Consider the following 18,602-nt stretch of genomic DNA (forward strand, 5'->3'; position numbering starts at 1 on the left):
TTAGAGGGATAAATAGTTTTTGAATATATTTTTCTATTCTAATATAAATAAATTAGTTGGTGATAAATAAGTTTTTGTAATATATTTTTCTATTTTAATATAAATAAATTAGCGGATAAATAATTTTAAATTGATATTTCTATTTTAATATAAATAAAAATATATTTTAAATATATTTTAAAAATAAATAAATTAGCTGGATATATATATATATATATATATATATATATATATATATATATATATATATATATATATATATATATATATATATATATATATTAATACAAATGATTAGCTGGATAAATAATTTTTAAATATATTTTTCTATTTTAATACAAATAAATTAGCTGGATAAATAATTTTTGAATATGTTATTCTATTTAAATACAAATAAATTAGAGGGATAAATAATTTTTAATATATTTTTCTATTTTAATACAAATAAATTAGCGAAATAAATAATTTTTGAATACATTTTCTATTTTAATACAATTAAATTAGCTGGATAAATATTTTTGAATATATTTTTCTATTTTAATATAAATAAATTAGCTGTATGAATAATTTTTTAATATAATTTTATATTTTAATATAAATAAATTAGCGGGGATAAATAAATTTTGAATATATTTTTCTATTTTAATAGAAATAAATTAGCGGGATAAAAAAGATTTGATTATAATTTTCTATTTTAATACAAATTAGCGGAATAAATAATTTTTAAATATTTTTGTATTTTAATATAAATAAATTAGCGGGATAAATAAATTTTGAATATATCTTTCTATTTTAATGTAAATAAATTAGCGGGATAAATATATTTTTCTGTTTTAATTCAAATAAATTAGCTGGATAAATAATTTTGAATATATTTTTCTATTTTAATACAAATAAATTGGAGGGATAAATAAATTTTGATATATTTTTCTATTTTAATAGAATTAAATTAGCGTGATAAATAATTCTTGAATATATTTTTCTATTTTAATATATATTATTTAACGGGACAAATAATTTTTAAATCAAATAAGACATTATAACTCTATCTATGTCTTTTATATTAATAATAAAAATATATACAATTAATAATTTAATAAATAACAAGACTAAAATATAACAACATCATATTTTGTTGATATATAATCATGAATAATCATGGTACAAATCTTTAAATAATTTAAACATATTTTTTCTATTACTGTTCAGCTCCAAGTTTAGAATCCTATCAATGTATTTTATTCGTAGAGTGCTTAGTGCTTCTGATGCCTTCAAAACAACAATAAGAACATATAAGAATATCAATAAAGAAGTGACAATGAACAATGTTTAACACTTACATTTTCGAGAGTAATGTCACATTCCCATTTTGTGGCATCACCTGTATATGTTTCCAGATGCCTCATACAATAAACTCCACAACATGTGTTGTTTGAAGCATCTTGCCACGACATTTTCACGACTTTTATTTTGAACTTCTTAACTAGAACAGCTAAGGGAGAACCTACTTCATCTAAAAATCTAATAAATAGATCTATATGCTGACTTATATTAATATACTTATCCATATACTTAATACCACGTGGAAGTGGCCTGTGGTCAATTATTTCTATTTTCCGTTTAATCATATTTATACAAATAATATAAAAATGTTCGTTCCGGATTATCGGAAGAAATATCTGAAAAAACAGAGTTATTGATTATCAGTGCATAAAACATAAACTAAATTCGTTATTTGAAAATTTTACTTACAAGGTCAGTAGAATCGAGAAATTCTCTTGATATGTTAGACTCAGTCATTTCTGCATCGAGTATGCTATTAAATAAACTAAGATCATATTGTTGCATCACCTACAAATAAATTCTAAATATCAATCAAATGAACATTGAGCATAAAACATAAAATAATAGAGCCTACGTACATAGGACATTGTTGTGAAACAAAATTTTCGTGTTTCATGTCTTGACTGTCTTATAAAATTGATGTTTAAAATATTGGTCCAAACATCAACTACTTCACTGTCAACTTCGACATTTTCTTGTAGTGTTTTAAGAGCTTGACGTGATAAACTGGAATTTGGGCCGACGTAAAGTTTTTCCCTAAAAAAAACATATTAAGAACATACATTACTCGGTATTACAAAATTTTAAAAAATAGATATTTTGAGGGAATTTTACATTGGATCCAGTTCTTTACAAAATACAAGGTCTGCCGTTAGTTTTTCGTTGATTGAAATTTTATCAAGCTTTTCGAGAACTTGGGCATCTTCGATACTCTCGGACATTGGGGGACATAGGTTTGAAATGTCTCCATCTTCATAAAAAAAAAATATCAATAAATTATAACTACATAAGCACAGTTTTAATGTCCGGAAAGGGCAAATAAGTGTGAGCAGTCTAAATAATGAGATATCATTAAAAGGACCTGGAAGAATCATTTGGACCGTGCCATCAGTGACTTCTTCATTTTCTGTCAGTCCAACTTCATCTTCATCAGTAAGAACTACATTTCCCTTTCCCTTGTCATTGCCATTGCTATTGCTCCTGTAGCCTGCTATAGTACAAACTTAATCAGGTCAGGTGATGTTACCCTTATGAAAACTAGTTTACTTCTGTTAGACGCACCTTTCTGAAATGTATTGGACGCTTGTTTTTCTCTGCTTCTTGTCCAATATATACGATTTTCATTGGCCGAAACTTTAGAATTGTCTGAATGTTGTGTGCATAGTTTCTTCAATGGTCTTTGGCCAGTCTCATCAGATTCCTTCACGTTTAAAATAATAACATGTTAACCATAAATAAAATAAAGGCACAAGTTTTCAGTAACTTATGGAGATTAATATCTTAACAAAACATGAGAAACATAAATATACATCATTAGTTTCAGGAGTGACCTGCTCTTCATCAAATATACAATCAGCCAGGGCTCTATAGTTTTCTTGCTCAATAAACTCCCATTTTCTTTTATAGATTTGTAAGAGTCTTTTTAATACTGGTTTTGTTTTATCCTCAGGGATACCCAGATCCTTCATTGCCCCAAGTGCTCTTGCAGTCTTTGAGTTTGGTGCCATTACCTTTTCTTAGAACTATTTTTTTCTGCAAAAAAATCACGTGGGTCATTATAATTGATGTATGTGAGTGAGGGTAACAACAAAATGAAATAACAACAAACCCAGACGCGGAGTGAAATCTGAAAAAAGTTCAAGTGACTAGAGATTCATTTCGTATGAACTTTTTTTGAGACAGCACGCAGTTAATCAAATCAACGTGACTAGTCTAAAATGCAAATTGAAACTGATGAGTAAACAAATGAAAAAAACATGGCAATTTAGAGAATACCAAAAAAAAATTGAAGAACAAAGCGTACCAATCGGAGGAGAAAGACGAGAAACTTTCGTAAAAGACACAGAGAGGATAGAGAGTGAAGATTCAAATGCCTTAGTTTTTCTTAAATACTAGTTGTTGTAGAAGTTATAATGTCTTGTTTGATTTACAAATTATTTATCCCGCTAAATTATTTATATTAAAATAGAAAATTATATTTTAAAATTATTTATCCCGCTAATCTATTTGTATAAAAATAGAAAATATATTTAAAAATTATTTATCCCGCTAATTTATTTGTATTAAAAAAGAAAAAAAATTTCAAAACTTATTTATCATGCTAAATTAATTTATATTAAAATAGAAAATTATATTCTAAAATTATTTATCCCCTAATTTATTTGTATTAAAATAGAAAATATATTAAAAAAATATTTATTAATTTATTTGTATTAAAATAGAAAAATATTTTCAAAACTTATTTATCCCGCTAATTTATTTATATTAAAATAGAAAATTATATTGAAATATTATATATTAATTTATTTGTATTAAAATTGAAAAATATATTCAAAATTTATTTATTCCCGCTAATTTATTTATATTAAAATAAAAAAATATATATATTCAAAAATTATTTATACAATTTCTTTATATTAAAATAAAAAAATATATATATTCAAAAATTATTTATACAGCTAATTTATTTATATTAAAATAGAAAATATATTCAAAAATATTTATCCAGCTAATTTAATTGTATTAAAATAGAAAATTTTATTCAAAAAATTATTTATCCGTTAATTTATTTGTATTAAAATAGAAAAATATATTCAAAATTATTTATCTGCTAATCTTTTTGTATTAAAACAGAAAAATATATTCAAAATTATTTATCCAATTAATTTATTTGTATTAAAATAAAAAAATATATTCAAAAATTATTTATCTAAAATAGAAAAAAATGTATTCAAAAGATATTTACCCCGTTAATTTATATATATTAAAATAGAAATATATATATTCAAAATTACTTATTCGCTAATTTATTTATATTAAAATAGAAATATATATTTTAAATTATTTATCACCTAATTTATTTATATTAAAATGGAAAAATATATTAAAAAATTATTTATCTCCAACTAATTTATTTATATTAAAATAGAAAATATTCAAAAATTATTTTAAATTTTATTTTTACGCTACTTAAAGATAAATATCTTATTAATATCTTTCAATTAATTACTTTAACTTTTAATTTTTTTTTCATTCATTAATGTTCATTAATTTTTTTAATTAATTAATTTTATATTAAATCTCTTAATAATAATTTTACAATATTAATTTGATTCAAATATATAAATATATGTAATTTAAAATAAATTATATATATATATATATTCATAATTATTATACTTATATATTAATTTATAATTTTAAAAATATTAATACATATATTTAAAAAATATTTTTTTAATAATAATAGAAAATTTAGTTATTACAAATATATTATTTTATATCTATTATAAATATTTTTTCTCTAATTAAAATATTTATTAAATAATCTATTAATATATTTTCTAATTAAAAAAATATATAAATGTTGATTAAATTATTTTTTATTAAATTAAAAATACTCAGACATGTCGCCCTATACTGCACACTTGTGCAAATTTGTTGGTTTTCTATACTCCACACGGGAAATTTGAGCAAATGACCCTGCTAACAGGCCTAAATGCGTACGGTGCGGGCCACTAATTTTAATAGTGCTGGTGACTTTCTTTTTTTTCTGACGAAAATGCCCCTACTGCGTCACGCATCCTCCAGTTGCGTGACGCACCCTAGGGTATTGTGAAAAGTCCACAATGCCCTTGCTATATAATTAAAAAAAATTCAGTTCTTCCCATTTCTTTTTTCCCTGTTCTCTCTCTTCACCTCCTCTTCTCCCCTTCTCCTCCTTCTCTCTAAAAAGACCACGACCCCCGACGTCGGAATCCCAACGAAGACGTCGGAATCCCAACGAAGGAAGGATGTCCGCTGTTACTAGTATGGTTACTCCTTCCTTTTATTTCTTTCTTTGAACGCATTGTTTGTTAGGGTTTAGGGATTAGAGATTGATTAGATAAATGACACAGTTGCGACGGAATACGGGTGTGTAACGCAGGTGCGCAAGCTTGTGAATGTTGATGTTGTAGAAAGCATGAGGAGAATAGTTGTTCAAGAAATGAACAGAAAGGTGTAAAATAGTTAATTCTTTGTATTATCATACATAGGAATCTCCGAAAACTCTAATAATTGTATTCTCCATTGTCTGTTGAAAACTTAGGATAGAGAGATTGATGGGTTAAATGAGCAATTGGAAGAGGATGCAAAATGTGTTGAACACGTAGAAGTTCAGTTGTTGGAGAAGAGAAATAAAATGTCTCATGTAGAAAGAGAGAACGTGAGATTGCAGAGCCAGATCAACATGTTAATCAGTTTGGTGCAGGAAAATGACGACGAAGAACCCTAGTTTCTGGATCTGATCGATCTCTTTTATGATCAACAAAGATCAGATGATATGTGTCTTTATACTGTCTTTTATAAATTGTTTTTTCTTTGTAGAGAATTCATGATATTATCACATAGATGGGTAAGTAAATATGTAATTACATTGGTTTGTAAATCAGGCATTACTCAATAATGGTTACCCTATGTTTGGGAACTTTATAAATATTTGAAATTTGATGATTTATACTGAATTTTCGAAGTTTTCGCGGACCGAACCATGAAAAAATCAAGTCGAGTTTGGTTCGAAATAGGTAAAATCGAGTCGGGTTAGAATCGTTAACCCTGCCAACTTAAATTGCCACCCTTAATATTTTTACAATTGAAACTATACATATTCATTGTACATTTAAAGGAAAGACTAAAGCAGAAACAGTAGACCTATTATCTATACACAACTTATTAACGTCGATTTCAGAATCCACTTAACAATCATTCATTTACTAGAACAAGCTTTCCCAACAACAGATTTAAGGTTATCTAGTTTGGTTCATCTTGGAATCCTCTAGAATGTTGAACAAGAACTGTGGGAGAGAAGCAATTTTCGGGAGATTAGCCAGCAGCTCACCAAGTGAATCTATTCTCGACATCTTTTGAGCAGGTTGAGTCATATTCTTCTATTGCATGGCTGTCCATTACTGCATTATGATCAGAATTTGTCAATTGATGAAATAAAGGACAACAAAATAATTACTATACAAACTATAATTAGTTGCACTCTACCTGATGAACTATGAGAAGGCTCATAATGTGGAAAATTTCAAAAGAATCAAAAGTTCACCAACATTAGTTCAAGAGTCATTCAAACACTAAACCGAACCAACAACAACAATCAAAAGAAGCAAGTTAATTACCACTAAATCCAAAGTCCCAGGTCCATCATCTGGGTAATTACTCTTTAATGACATTATATCTTACCACTGAATTTCAATCTTATTCTTCAAACCACCATCAAGAACTTCCCATACAAGTTTATGCTTTGCAAAGTAACATTTCGCCACCAAATCCCCTTCATGTCTTGACTTATACTGTATCCAAACAAAATCAATGAAATACCCACAACTTAAAGTAATAACTAAATCCAAAATGAGTAGTACAAAGGAGAGGCAATACAAATTTGCAGGAAATCCATATTCATGTGTACCCACAACATTTTTAATACAATCACCATCTTAGATAGAAGTTGCAAAATGGTAGAAAATCATGCATGTGCTTTATAAATATTCAGACTTGATGAAAGAACAAAAGTGCACCTTGCTCAGGGCATTAATCGCCATGATGATTTGTTGAATGTTAGCAATCTTTGCAGGAGATTCTTCAGAATCGTGAAGTTTGGCATTTTGCAGCAACACCTCCACCTATCAAGCAACATCATTTGACAGATATCAGAAAAAGAAAGGCACTAGATACAAGTGTGTAACATTAACTCGGGCCTATACAAAAGGACAATTAATATTTTATTAACCTGCTAGCAAAGGGGATTAAGCAATGCCGAAAGAAAATCAGCTTGTTTGTCCGGTGAAACATCTTCAACCCCAATTAACAAGCCAATAGCCTGTAAGCCATTATAGAAGTCATGTCAGGCCAACAAATATCTTGTCAATTATGTCTTCTTAAGCAACCAATTCGAGTAAAGGGGAAAAGTAAGTGCATACCTCAAAGAAAACTCCAGTTTACTGCGGCTCAATTCTTCCTACGACAGCCCAGATCGAAGGGGAAACTAAATAAGATACCTTACTTGTTTGAGGATTACAATCTGATTGTAATGTACTGGAATGAGATTGGAAAAGGAGCAAGGAATCGGATCAAACGAATAAGATTGAAGAGGGATTTTTGCAGTTGCAATTGAAGTAGAAGAAAAGCTAGGTTTTGAAACGTTTAAGAAGGGTACTTAGATTACTTAGGGATTGATTTTGTAGATGTGTGAAAAATAGCTGACTGCGGCTTTCTTTCTATGGTCCGTTGCTGCGCAGGCAGGTTGCTACGTGACGCATCTTGCGTGACGCATCCAACCAACCTACATTCAACGAATCAAGACGAATCGATGACGTTCTATAAACAAAATCTTCATAAATCAACACAAACAATCATATGTAAACGAAATCAACACAAAATATAAACGAATACAACAAATATAGTGAAAATTTTATCTTTTGGCCGTCGTCGTTCGCCATTGGAGCCGCAGTTCGCCGTTGGAAGTAGTTCTTCGCCGCTCTACGCCATTGAATATAGTGGAATGGTCCACGGTGCCTCTTCGATTTGTTCATCGACGATGAATACGCCATCTCCAAGTGAATGTCTTCTCCGCCAATAGGGTTCACGGAGGAGAAGACCTAGATGAGAGAGAAAATTGATCAAAAATGAAAAAAACAAATAAATGATTTTATAGGGTTTCGGATGCGTCACGCAACTGGAGGATGCGTGACGCATGAGTATAATAGTCATTAAAAAAAAGAGGGTCAGGAGCGCTATTTAAATTATGCACGCGCACCATACGCATTTAGGCCTGTTAGCAGGGTCATTTGCTCAAATTTCCCCAAGAATATTATTATTCATTTATTATCAAATAATATATATATATATTATTTTTTCTACTCCAATCTTCATATTTATTAATTTTCATTTTAGTCACACAATTTTTTTCCCTTCAATTTTAAATATTTATCATATTATCTAATTAGTAATTATTAAATTATTTATTATCTATATCCTTAATTAACCTATTTTAATTATTTTTAGGTTGAATGGTCAAATTCCAGCTCAAGATTTCAAACATTTTGTTTCAAATTCACAATTTTAGACTACTAATTTTGAAGGTATTAAACTACTGAACTTAATATTAACCATTTTTTTCAACCAATAATTATATTTTTGAATTACTAATTTTGTAACATCAATGTGAGAGGGAAGTATCACTAAAACATCTTTCATATTAGTGGCTTCATCTCACTTTGGTCAATTTCTACCATTTTGCACATAATCATTTCAATCACGTTATCTTTTACCATCTTATTTTTGTCCATCAACATATTTAATCACTAACATGTCTTTTATTCTTTAAACGATCTCTCATTATTAATCTCGTGACCTTATTTCGAACAATCTCATTCACATATTTAACCAACATTACTCCATATTAAAATTTATATTGTTTCAAATTTACACCGAGATTCGAACATTGGTATTTATTGTTTATTTTTAATACTATAACAATTAAAACACTTAATAGTGTTGATTTATACAATTATTTTGTATATAAATATATAATTTATATAACTAAAATTTTAAAATAAAGTACTCAACCCATATTGAATTAACAATTAAAAAATGTCACCCCAAAAAAATTACTTGAGTTCTCAATCTTTCTCGGTCTTGAATTTAATATGCACACAAATTTTAAATAGAATTAAAAACTACTAGAGTTATTTCCCTACGTAGGGGTCATTTTACACTTGATAAACAATTTTTTAAAGATAAATATTCTTGATTACAATTTAGAATAAGATAAAAGATAAGGGTAAATTAATTACATTATAACGTTAAAATTATAATATTATATAAATCACACCACCATTCATGAATATTAGAGTGAGTTTAAAAAAAATGACATATTTTTATACTAATAAATTATATTTTAAATATTTTTTCTCATTTTTATAATATTAAGTACTTTAAAAGATAAATAGATCTTATTTTAAACTTTTAAGAGAAGACTCATATAATACCTTTAAATATGACAAATTATAGATATAAAAAATGTTTAACAAAAAAGTTAACTGAAATTAATCATTAATAAATAATCAAAAAATTTTAACAATATAATAAAAAAATCTTATAAATAAAATAAACAAATAACAATTACAGAATTAAAGGAGAGGAGAGCACATGGAGTCGCTCCGATTATGTGAGACCCAACTTTTACTATCTATGAGCTATTTTTATGACCTTACATTTTAGAAGGTTAGCGGGACATGGGAGCCTTTCAAGATAGATTGGTCCAGTTCCTACTATAATTCATAAGAATATATATCCGAGCTTTTCCTGGTCTTTTCTCTCTTGCTTATCCGCTTTTTTATATTTAATCTGTCCACCTCATTATCTGGATCAATTTCACATATTATAATAAATAAATATATTTATCAAACAAATTTTAGAATTAATAAAAAAAAATTAATATAAAATTTAAATAACACCATTATATTATATTACTCAACTTTTAGGTGCTAAAATTTAGCTTCACAATTACTTCTTATCCTTAGAATAATTTGTCGAACTATAAAATGTGAAAATATTTGCATTGTTTTTATTATAAAAAAATAAAAATATATTTTTAAATATCTTAAATCAAAGATTATAATATAAAAAATATCATAGTTATAAAAAAAATGATCTTTAGGTCATTTTTTATATAAAAAAATAAAACAATAAAAATTAACTAATAAGTTTTGCTTACAAAATACAAACTACATTATCAAACTATTTGAAAAAAAATAAGTTCTTTTGAAAGCTTAATCTAAATATTTTTAGAAAAATAAAATAAAGTTATAAAAATTTCAAAATTAATGTAATTTTCTAATTAACTTTTAATGATATGATATTTATTTTAGATTCATTATCTACCTATTTATTATTCAATTCCAAATTCAAGAAAAATAATAAAAGAAAAAATATAATTCATATATTTATATATTTATATATTTATATACATAATCAATCAAAAAATATAATTAAATTATAAGATAGAAAACAAAAAGTGAGTAAAAAAATAAATTAAACTTAAAATAATATTTAAGAAATTTTGATAAAAATAAAAAAAAATACAAATTTGGTACATCAAATTTAAAATTACATTATTATTATTATTATTATTATATAATAAATGTTTGAAAATATTTAAACTTAATTTAGATAATAAAAGTTATATTATCTTATGTCATTTTTTTTAAATCATATAAATTTTTTGATTTTTTTATATTAAATATTATTTTATATGAGATAATAACATTTAAATTTAATATATATATAATTAAATAAATAAATAATATTATGAGTTTATAACTATAATTTTAAAAATAATTTATTTTTATTTAAGTTATTTAAACTTAAAATAAAAATTGAGAAAATTTGATTGAAGAAGAAAGATAAAATTTAAAATTACATTATTATTATTATTATTATTATATAAATAAAGGTTATATCATTTCATATCATTTTTTTATATTATATAAATTTTTTAAATAAAAAATATTTTATAAATTTGTAATTTTAATTATAAAAATTATTATACCTATATAAAAATGTATTATTAACAAAAACATAAAAAATTAAATCTCACTCTAAAAAAATAATTAATCTTTTTTTTTTTGTATGTAGGGTAAATAAAGTATATATTATTATTTTTCTTATATTAGATTAAATCTCTCAACTCTAATTTAATTTATAGACATTTGTAGATTTACTGGATGGTTCTTAACTCTTAAAGATGAGATTATTGACTCTAATTTTTAGTTACATTTTTTTTTTCGTCTTAATTTCTTGTGTCAAAGTGCTATGCGAATCCTTTGAATTTTTATATAATTTCGTTGATTTTTATTTTATGAATTATTGTTATACAATAATAAAAACAAATTCATAATCAAATGTAGATAACATTACTATTCATTTTACGAACTTCATAAAAAACGAAATTAGAATCCATTTTATTAAAAAAAAACTAACATAATTCAATAGTCAATACCCAGTTTTAACTTAAAAAATGAATAAATATAAATAAATTATATTGGCTTCAAACTTAATTTATCTTTTGAATGATGTTTGAAAAAAAGAGGATTGTTATTAGACTTCTAAAATATTTTATTAAATATATTTTTTATTTTTATATATTTCTAAATGTAATTAAAAAATTAGAATCTTTTTTTTATAGAAGGCTAATTTTTGTTAGAAAATTTTTCATCACAAAAGAAACGAAGTAATTTACTCGAAGATAAGAGAGGAGATAAACTCATACGGGATGAATGATATAATAGTATATAACACATTTTATCTATCATTGATATAGTTTGATATTATAGTTCAACATTTAAATAAGTATTTATAACCAATTTTCAAAAAATCTCTTTTTTCTAAGACCAACCTAGTCCAAAAAATTTGAAAGTAGGTCATGAAAAATTTAGATTAATAAAACTCCTTCACTAAATTATAAAAAAAAAATCTCTTAAATAGTATCTTGTAAAAAAGAAGATTAACCAAATGATACAAATTCTATATTTATAATCAAAGATTAAGTGAGTATTAATATATTTTGTTCAATAAAAAATATATCACTACTAATATATATAACTTAATTCTAATAATAATATTAACATAAAAGTAAGATATATTTTTATATAATATAAAATATGTTTCGATCATATGTATATTAATTATTTTTAGTGGTTAAAGTTGACTGCATCAATTTTTTGCAATGAGTTTCAATAAATTTAGTAAAAGAATTATTGAGATCTTTGTATTTTTCATAAAGTTAGAAAGGGTAGATTTACAAGAGTCGAGACAAAAAAAATATTTTAGAGATAGATCACACTCAGTCAAGTCACTGTGAAGATGAAACTACGTGGTAGTAGGGTAAATACCAGTATTGATAACATTCAAGAAAAATGCAGAAAAATTATCAAATAATAAATAACTGTAATAAAAAAATTTGTCCACAAATAAATAATTTCTTGAACAACCAAATTAAAAAAATTTTCTTACAAAAATTCAAACTAAAAAAATAGTATTATTTAAAGAAAAAATAAGTTGGACCTTTGTATTTTTTATAAAGTGAGATAATATTGATATACAAGAGTCAGAAAAAAAATATTTTAGAGATAGAACTTTGTTTGAAAGTTTAAATCACACTCGGTTATTATGGAGATGAAACCATTGTAGTAATGTAGTAGAGTGATTATCGGTATTAATAACATTAAAAAAAATGCAGAAAAATACTAAATAATAAAAGTTGTGATATAAAAAAAAATATTGTCCCAAATAAATAGTTTCTTGAACAACCAAATTAAGAAAATTCTCTTAAAACAATTCAAATTAAAATAATAGTATTATTTAAAGAAAAAATAAGTTGGTTCAATCAAATTCTCTCTAGACCTTTGTATTTTTAATAAAGTGAGATAGTGTAGATATACCAGAGTCAAGATAAAAATAAGAATATTTTAGAGATAGAACTTTATTAAAAAGTTTATATCACACTCGGTCATTTTGGAGATCAAACCACGCTTTAGTAGAGTGATCACCGTAACATTTAAGAAAAAGGCAGAAAATTATCAAATAATAAAAACTGTGATATAAAAAAATAATATTGTTCACAAATAAATGATTTCTTGAACAACTAAATTAAAAAAAATTCTCTTAAGCAATAAATAAATAAATATATATATATATATATATATATATATATATATATATATATATAAAGATTAGAGATAAAAAAAAAATAGGTACGAAATTAATATATATAGATTTTAGTTGAGAGAAATATTTAATATTGTTATTTAAAATATTTATTTATATATAACCACCTATTTAAAATAAATAGTCTTAACTTACCTAATATATATATATATAATTTTAAATTTTTATATATTATGATAATTAGAAAGTGAAAAAAAATTTAATTAGAAAAAAGAGTAATATTATGAATTAATTAGAAAGATAAATTATGAAATGAAAAAATTCTTGAATATAAAATAATGAATTAGATAGAAATCATAATGAATTTGTGTATAAACCTTCGTATTCATCTATTAAACATTATTATATATTGTTATTATATATATATATATAAATAAATATGTTATGTAATATTATATATTTTAATATAAAAAATATTTTATATTATTAGTGTGAAAAAATATAAATATCTATATAGTAAGAGTAAGAAAAAAAATACTTAATAATTAGATTAAGAAAAAGAGTCAAAATATATAAAAAAAAATTAATTTAAAAAGTAGAGTAATTTATAGAGTTAATTAAGAGAGAGAAATTATGAATTGAGATAAAAATAATTTGTGTATAAACCTTCATATTCATCTATTAAACATTATTATATATATTGTTATTATATATATAAAAATAAATATGTTATGAAATATTATATATCTTTATGTAAAAAATATTAATAAAAAAATATTTTATATTATTAGTGTGAAAAAATATAAAAATTTATATAGTAAGTAGAAAAAAAATACTTAATAATTAAATTAAGAAAGAAAAATATATATATTATGAAAGATATTTATTTTCATACTTAAAATGAAGTAAACATCTCAGTAATTTATCTCAACCTAAAAACTCAAACTCAAAATCAAAAGAATATTCGCAGAATATTTATTTTTATAATAAATTTTAATTTTTTCAATATTATCTGTATATTTATCTAAAATTATAAATTGAACTCATAACTCTATAACAACTTATTAATTACTTTTAAATTTTCATTCAATTATTTATACAACTGCATAAAATAAATTAAACATTATTACATAAACACAAATTACATCTCACAAACAAAAAAATATAACAAAACAAATCTTATTAAAATTATCATATATATATATATATAAAGATTAGAGATAAAAAAAATAAATTAAGTACGAAATTAATATATATAGATTTTAGTTGAGAGAAATATTTAATATTGTTATTTAAAATATTTATTTATATATAACCACCTATTTAAAATAAATAGTCATAACTTACCTAATATATATATATATATATATATATATATATATATATATATATATATATATATATATAATTTTAAATTTTAATATATTATGAAAGTGAAAAAAAATTAAATTAGAAAAAAGAGTAATATTAGAAATTAATTAGAAAGATAAATTATGAAATGAAAAAATTCTTGAATATAAAATAAAGAAATTAATTTAGAAAGTAAAGTAATTACATAGACTTAATTAATAGAGAGAAATTATGAAATGAGATAAAAATCATAATAAATTTGTGTATAAACTTTCATATTCATCCATTATTATATATATTTTTATTATATATAAAAATAAATATGTTATGTAATATTATATATTTTAATATAAAAAATATTTTATATTATTAGTATGAAAAAATATAAATATTTATATAGTGAAAGAGTAATGATAGGGAACGCTGGGCCGCGAATGTCGGCGAAAATAGAATATTCTATCTAAAAATGGAATATTCTCTCTCTTTATATTAATTAATTTCTCTCTACCTCTTCTACGAATTAATTAATTTATCTTTTTTTTCTCTAAATAATTAATTAATTTATCTCACTAATTAATTTATTTAAACCCTAAACGGTAAACTCTAAATCTTAAACCCTGAGTTAGTTTAGTTGAATTATGAATTTATAAAAGAAATGAGTGAAAAAAATTAATTTATTAATAATTAGTCACCACCAATGGAGAGAAAATAATTAACGTGCGAATAGAAATATTAGATAAACATTTATTAATAATAAAACTAAAAAAAATATTAATAAGTCATTAAAAAAATAATGAGAAAAAAAAGGGCATAAAGAATAAATAAAAAATATTTGATAAATAAAGAAATTAAAAAGTCATAAAAATATAAAAAAATAAAAGAGATAAATTCATAATTCAACTAAACAATAATATTATTTAGGGTTTAGGATTTAGGGTTTAAAATTTAGGGTTTAGAGTTTAGAATTTAGTGAAAAAAGAAATTAATTAATAAATACAAGTTGTCATTATTTTACCAGTTAAATGAGAGATAATAAATATAAAAAAAATTAGTGAAATAATTAATCGTGATAATAGGATAAATTAATCTGTAGAAGTAGAAAAAAAATAATTAATAAAAGGAGAAAGAATATTCGGTGTTTAAAGGAATATTCTATTTTCGCGGACATTCGCGGCCCCACGTTCCCTATCATTAGTAAGAAAAAAAATATTTAATAATTAGATTAAGAAACAGATATAAAATATATAAAGAAATTAATTTAGAAAGTAGAGTAATTTATAGAGTTAATAATTTGTGTATAAACCTTCATATTCATTTATTAAATATTATTATATATATTGTTATTATATATATATACATAAATATGTGATGTAATATTATATATCTTTATGTAAAAATATTAATAAAAATAATATTTTATATTATTAGTGTGAAATATATAAAAAATTATACAGTAAGTTAGATTAAGAAAAAGAAATATATATATTATGAAAGAAATTTATAACTCAAATACTTATTCTCATACTTAAAATGCAATAAACATCTCAGTAATTTATCTCCAACCCAAAAACTAAAAAGAATATTCTCAAAATATTCATTTTTATAATAAATTTTAATTTTTTCAATATTATCTATATATTTATCTAAAATTACAAATTGAACTCATAACTTTACAACAACTTATTAATTCTTTTAAAATTCTCATTCAATTATTTATATAACTGCATAAAATAAATTAAACATTATTACATAAACACAAATTACATCTCACAAACAAAAAATATACAACAAAACAAACCTTATTAAAATTATCATGAATTAAACATATAAATAAATTATATAAATAAATTAAAATATAAATAAATAAAATATGTAAACAAATTAAAATATAAATAAGTTATATAAATTAATTAAAAACAAACTAAAATGACTTGCATGAAAGTTTTGAAAACCTTTTGAGTATGTGAAAAATGTCCCTGCATTATTTGGGTTTGGAGGAGAAAGATTTTGTAGGAAAACTTAAAATGCAGTTGAGTGACCTATAATGGAGTTGTTTGCTGGTGAGTTGGAGATGATCTTATATTATAAGAGAGAAAATAAGTAAGATAAATAAATTAGGAAAGAGAAATCACCTGAATTTTGTGAATGATTGTAGAGTTAGAAGCTACAAAAACAAAACAAAAGGAGACCAAAGATGTTTTTGCAGCTGCCTCAAATGATCAAATTCCTAGAAAAAAAAAATACAAATCAGTGAAAATGGATGGTTGAAACATAACATAATGCAAATTCAATTATTGAAAGTATGATATTGATAAAGAAATTGAGAAAATTATGATTAGAGATAGCACACGACAAAAGGAGATCCACGAAATAAAATGCTCTGTATATGAAGATATCACTCTTTTCTCTTCAATTGAACCTCATTGATTTAAGATTATTTATAAGAATAAAATATTTGGATGGAGTAATATGTTGGTTTAATTGTAGTTATATACGTTCATATAATCAATATTTATTGCTAGTTTATATAATCAATATTTATTGCTAGTTTATATAATCAATATTTATTGTTAAATTCAATTGATAGATAATTATAATATGATAACTGAATTTTTTTATTTTTACATATTTTCATTAATTATGATATGATAACTTGAATTTTTATTTTTACATATTTTCATTAATTATAATATAATAATTGAAATTTTTTTTTTTTATATATTTTCATATTTAATATTTAATGCTAAATTTAATTAATAAAAAATATTAATATATATATATATATATATATATATATATATATATATATATATATATATATATATATATATATATATATATATATATATATATATATATAAAAGAGTAATGGAACTCAAACTCTTATTATTTTTACAATTTTTTATAATTAATATTAATGTTAAATTCAATTAATAAAAAATATTAATATATATATATATATATATATAAAAGAGTAACGGACCTAGATAATTATGAAACTTAGTTAATAGAATTGATGAAAAAATATATATTTTATATTATTAGTGAGAAAATATATATATGGTAAGGGAAATAAAAAATTAATTAATAAAAATAAATGAAAAGAGAGAAATATATATATTTAACTCATAGAAAATGTACACCTCCAATATTTCAAAATTAAGTCATTAGATATCCATTATTATATATATTATTATTATATATAAAAATAAATATGTTATGTAATATTATATATTTTAATATAAAAAATATTTTATATTATTAGTATGAAAAAATATAAATATTTATATAGTGAAAGTAAGAAAAAAAAAATTTAATAATTAGATTAAGAAAGAGATATATAAAGAAATTAATTTAGAAAGTGAATAATTTATAGAGTTAATAATTTGTGTATAAACCTTCATATTCATCTATTTAACATTATTATATATATTGTTATTATATATATATATATATATATATATATATATATATATATATATATATATATATATATAAATATGTGATGTAATATTATATATCTTTAAATATTAATAAAAAAAAGTTTTATATTATTAGTGTGAAATATATAAACATTTATACAGTAAGTAGAAAAAAATACTTAATAATTAGATTAAGAAAAAGAAATATATATATTATGAAGGAAATTTATACATCTCTAACCCAAATACCTAATCTCATACTTAAAATGCAGTAAACAACTCAGTAATTTATCTCCAACCCAAAAACTCAAACTCAAAAGAATATTCTCAGAATATTCATTTTTATAATAAATTTTAATTTTTTCATTATTATCTATATATTTATCTAAAATTACAAATTGAACCCATAACTTTACAACAACTTATTAATTCTTTTAAAATTCTCATCAATTATTTATACAACTGCATAAAATAAATTAAACATTATTACATAAACACAAATTACATCTCACAAACAAAAAATATACAACAAAACAAACCTATAAAATTATC

This window comes from Impatiens glandulifera, chromosome 2 (genome assembly GCF_907164915.1).
Source record: "Impatiens glandulifera chromosome 2, dImpGla2.1, whole genome shotgun sequence".
Lineage (NCBI taxonomy): Eukaryota > Viridiplantae > Streptophyta > Magnoliopsida > Ericales > Balsaminaceae > Impatiens > Impatiens glandulifera.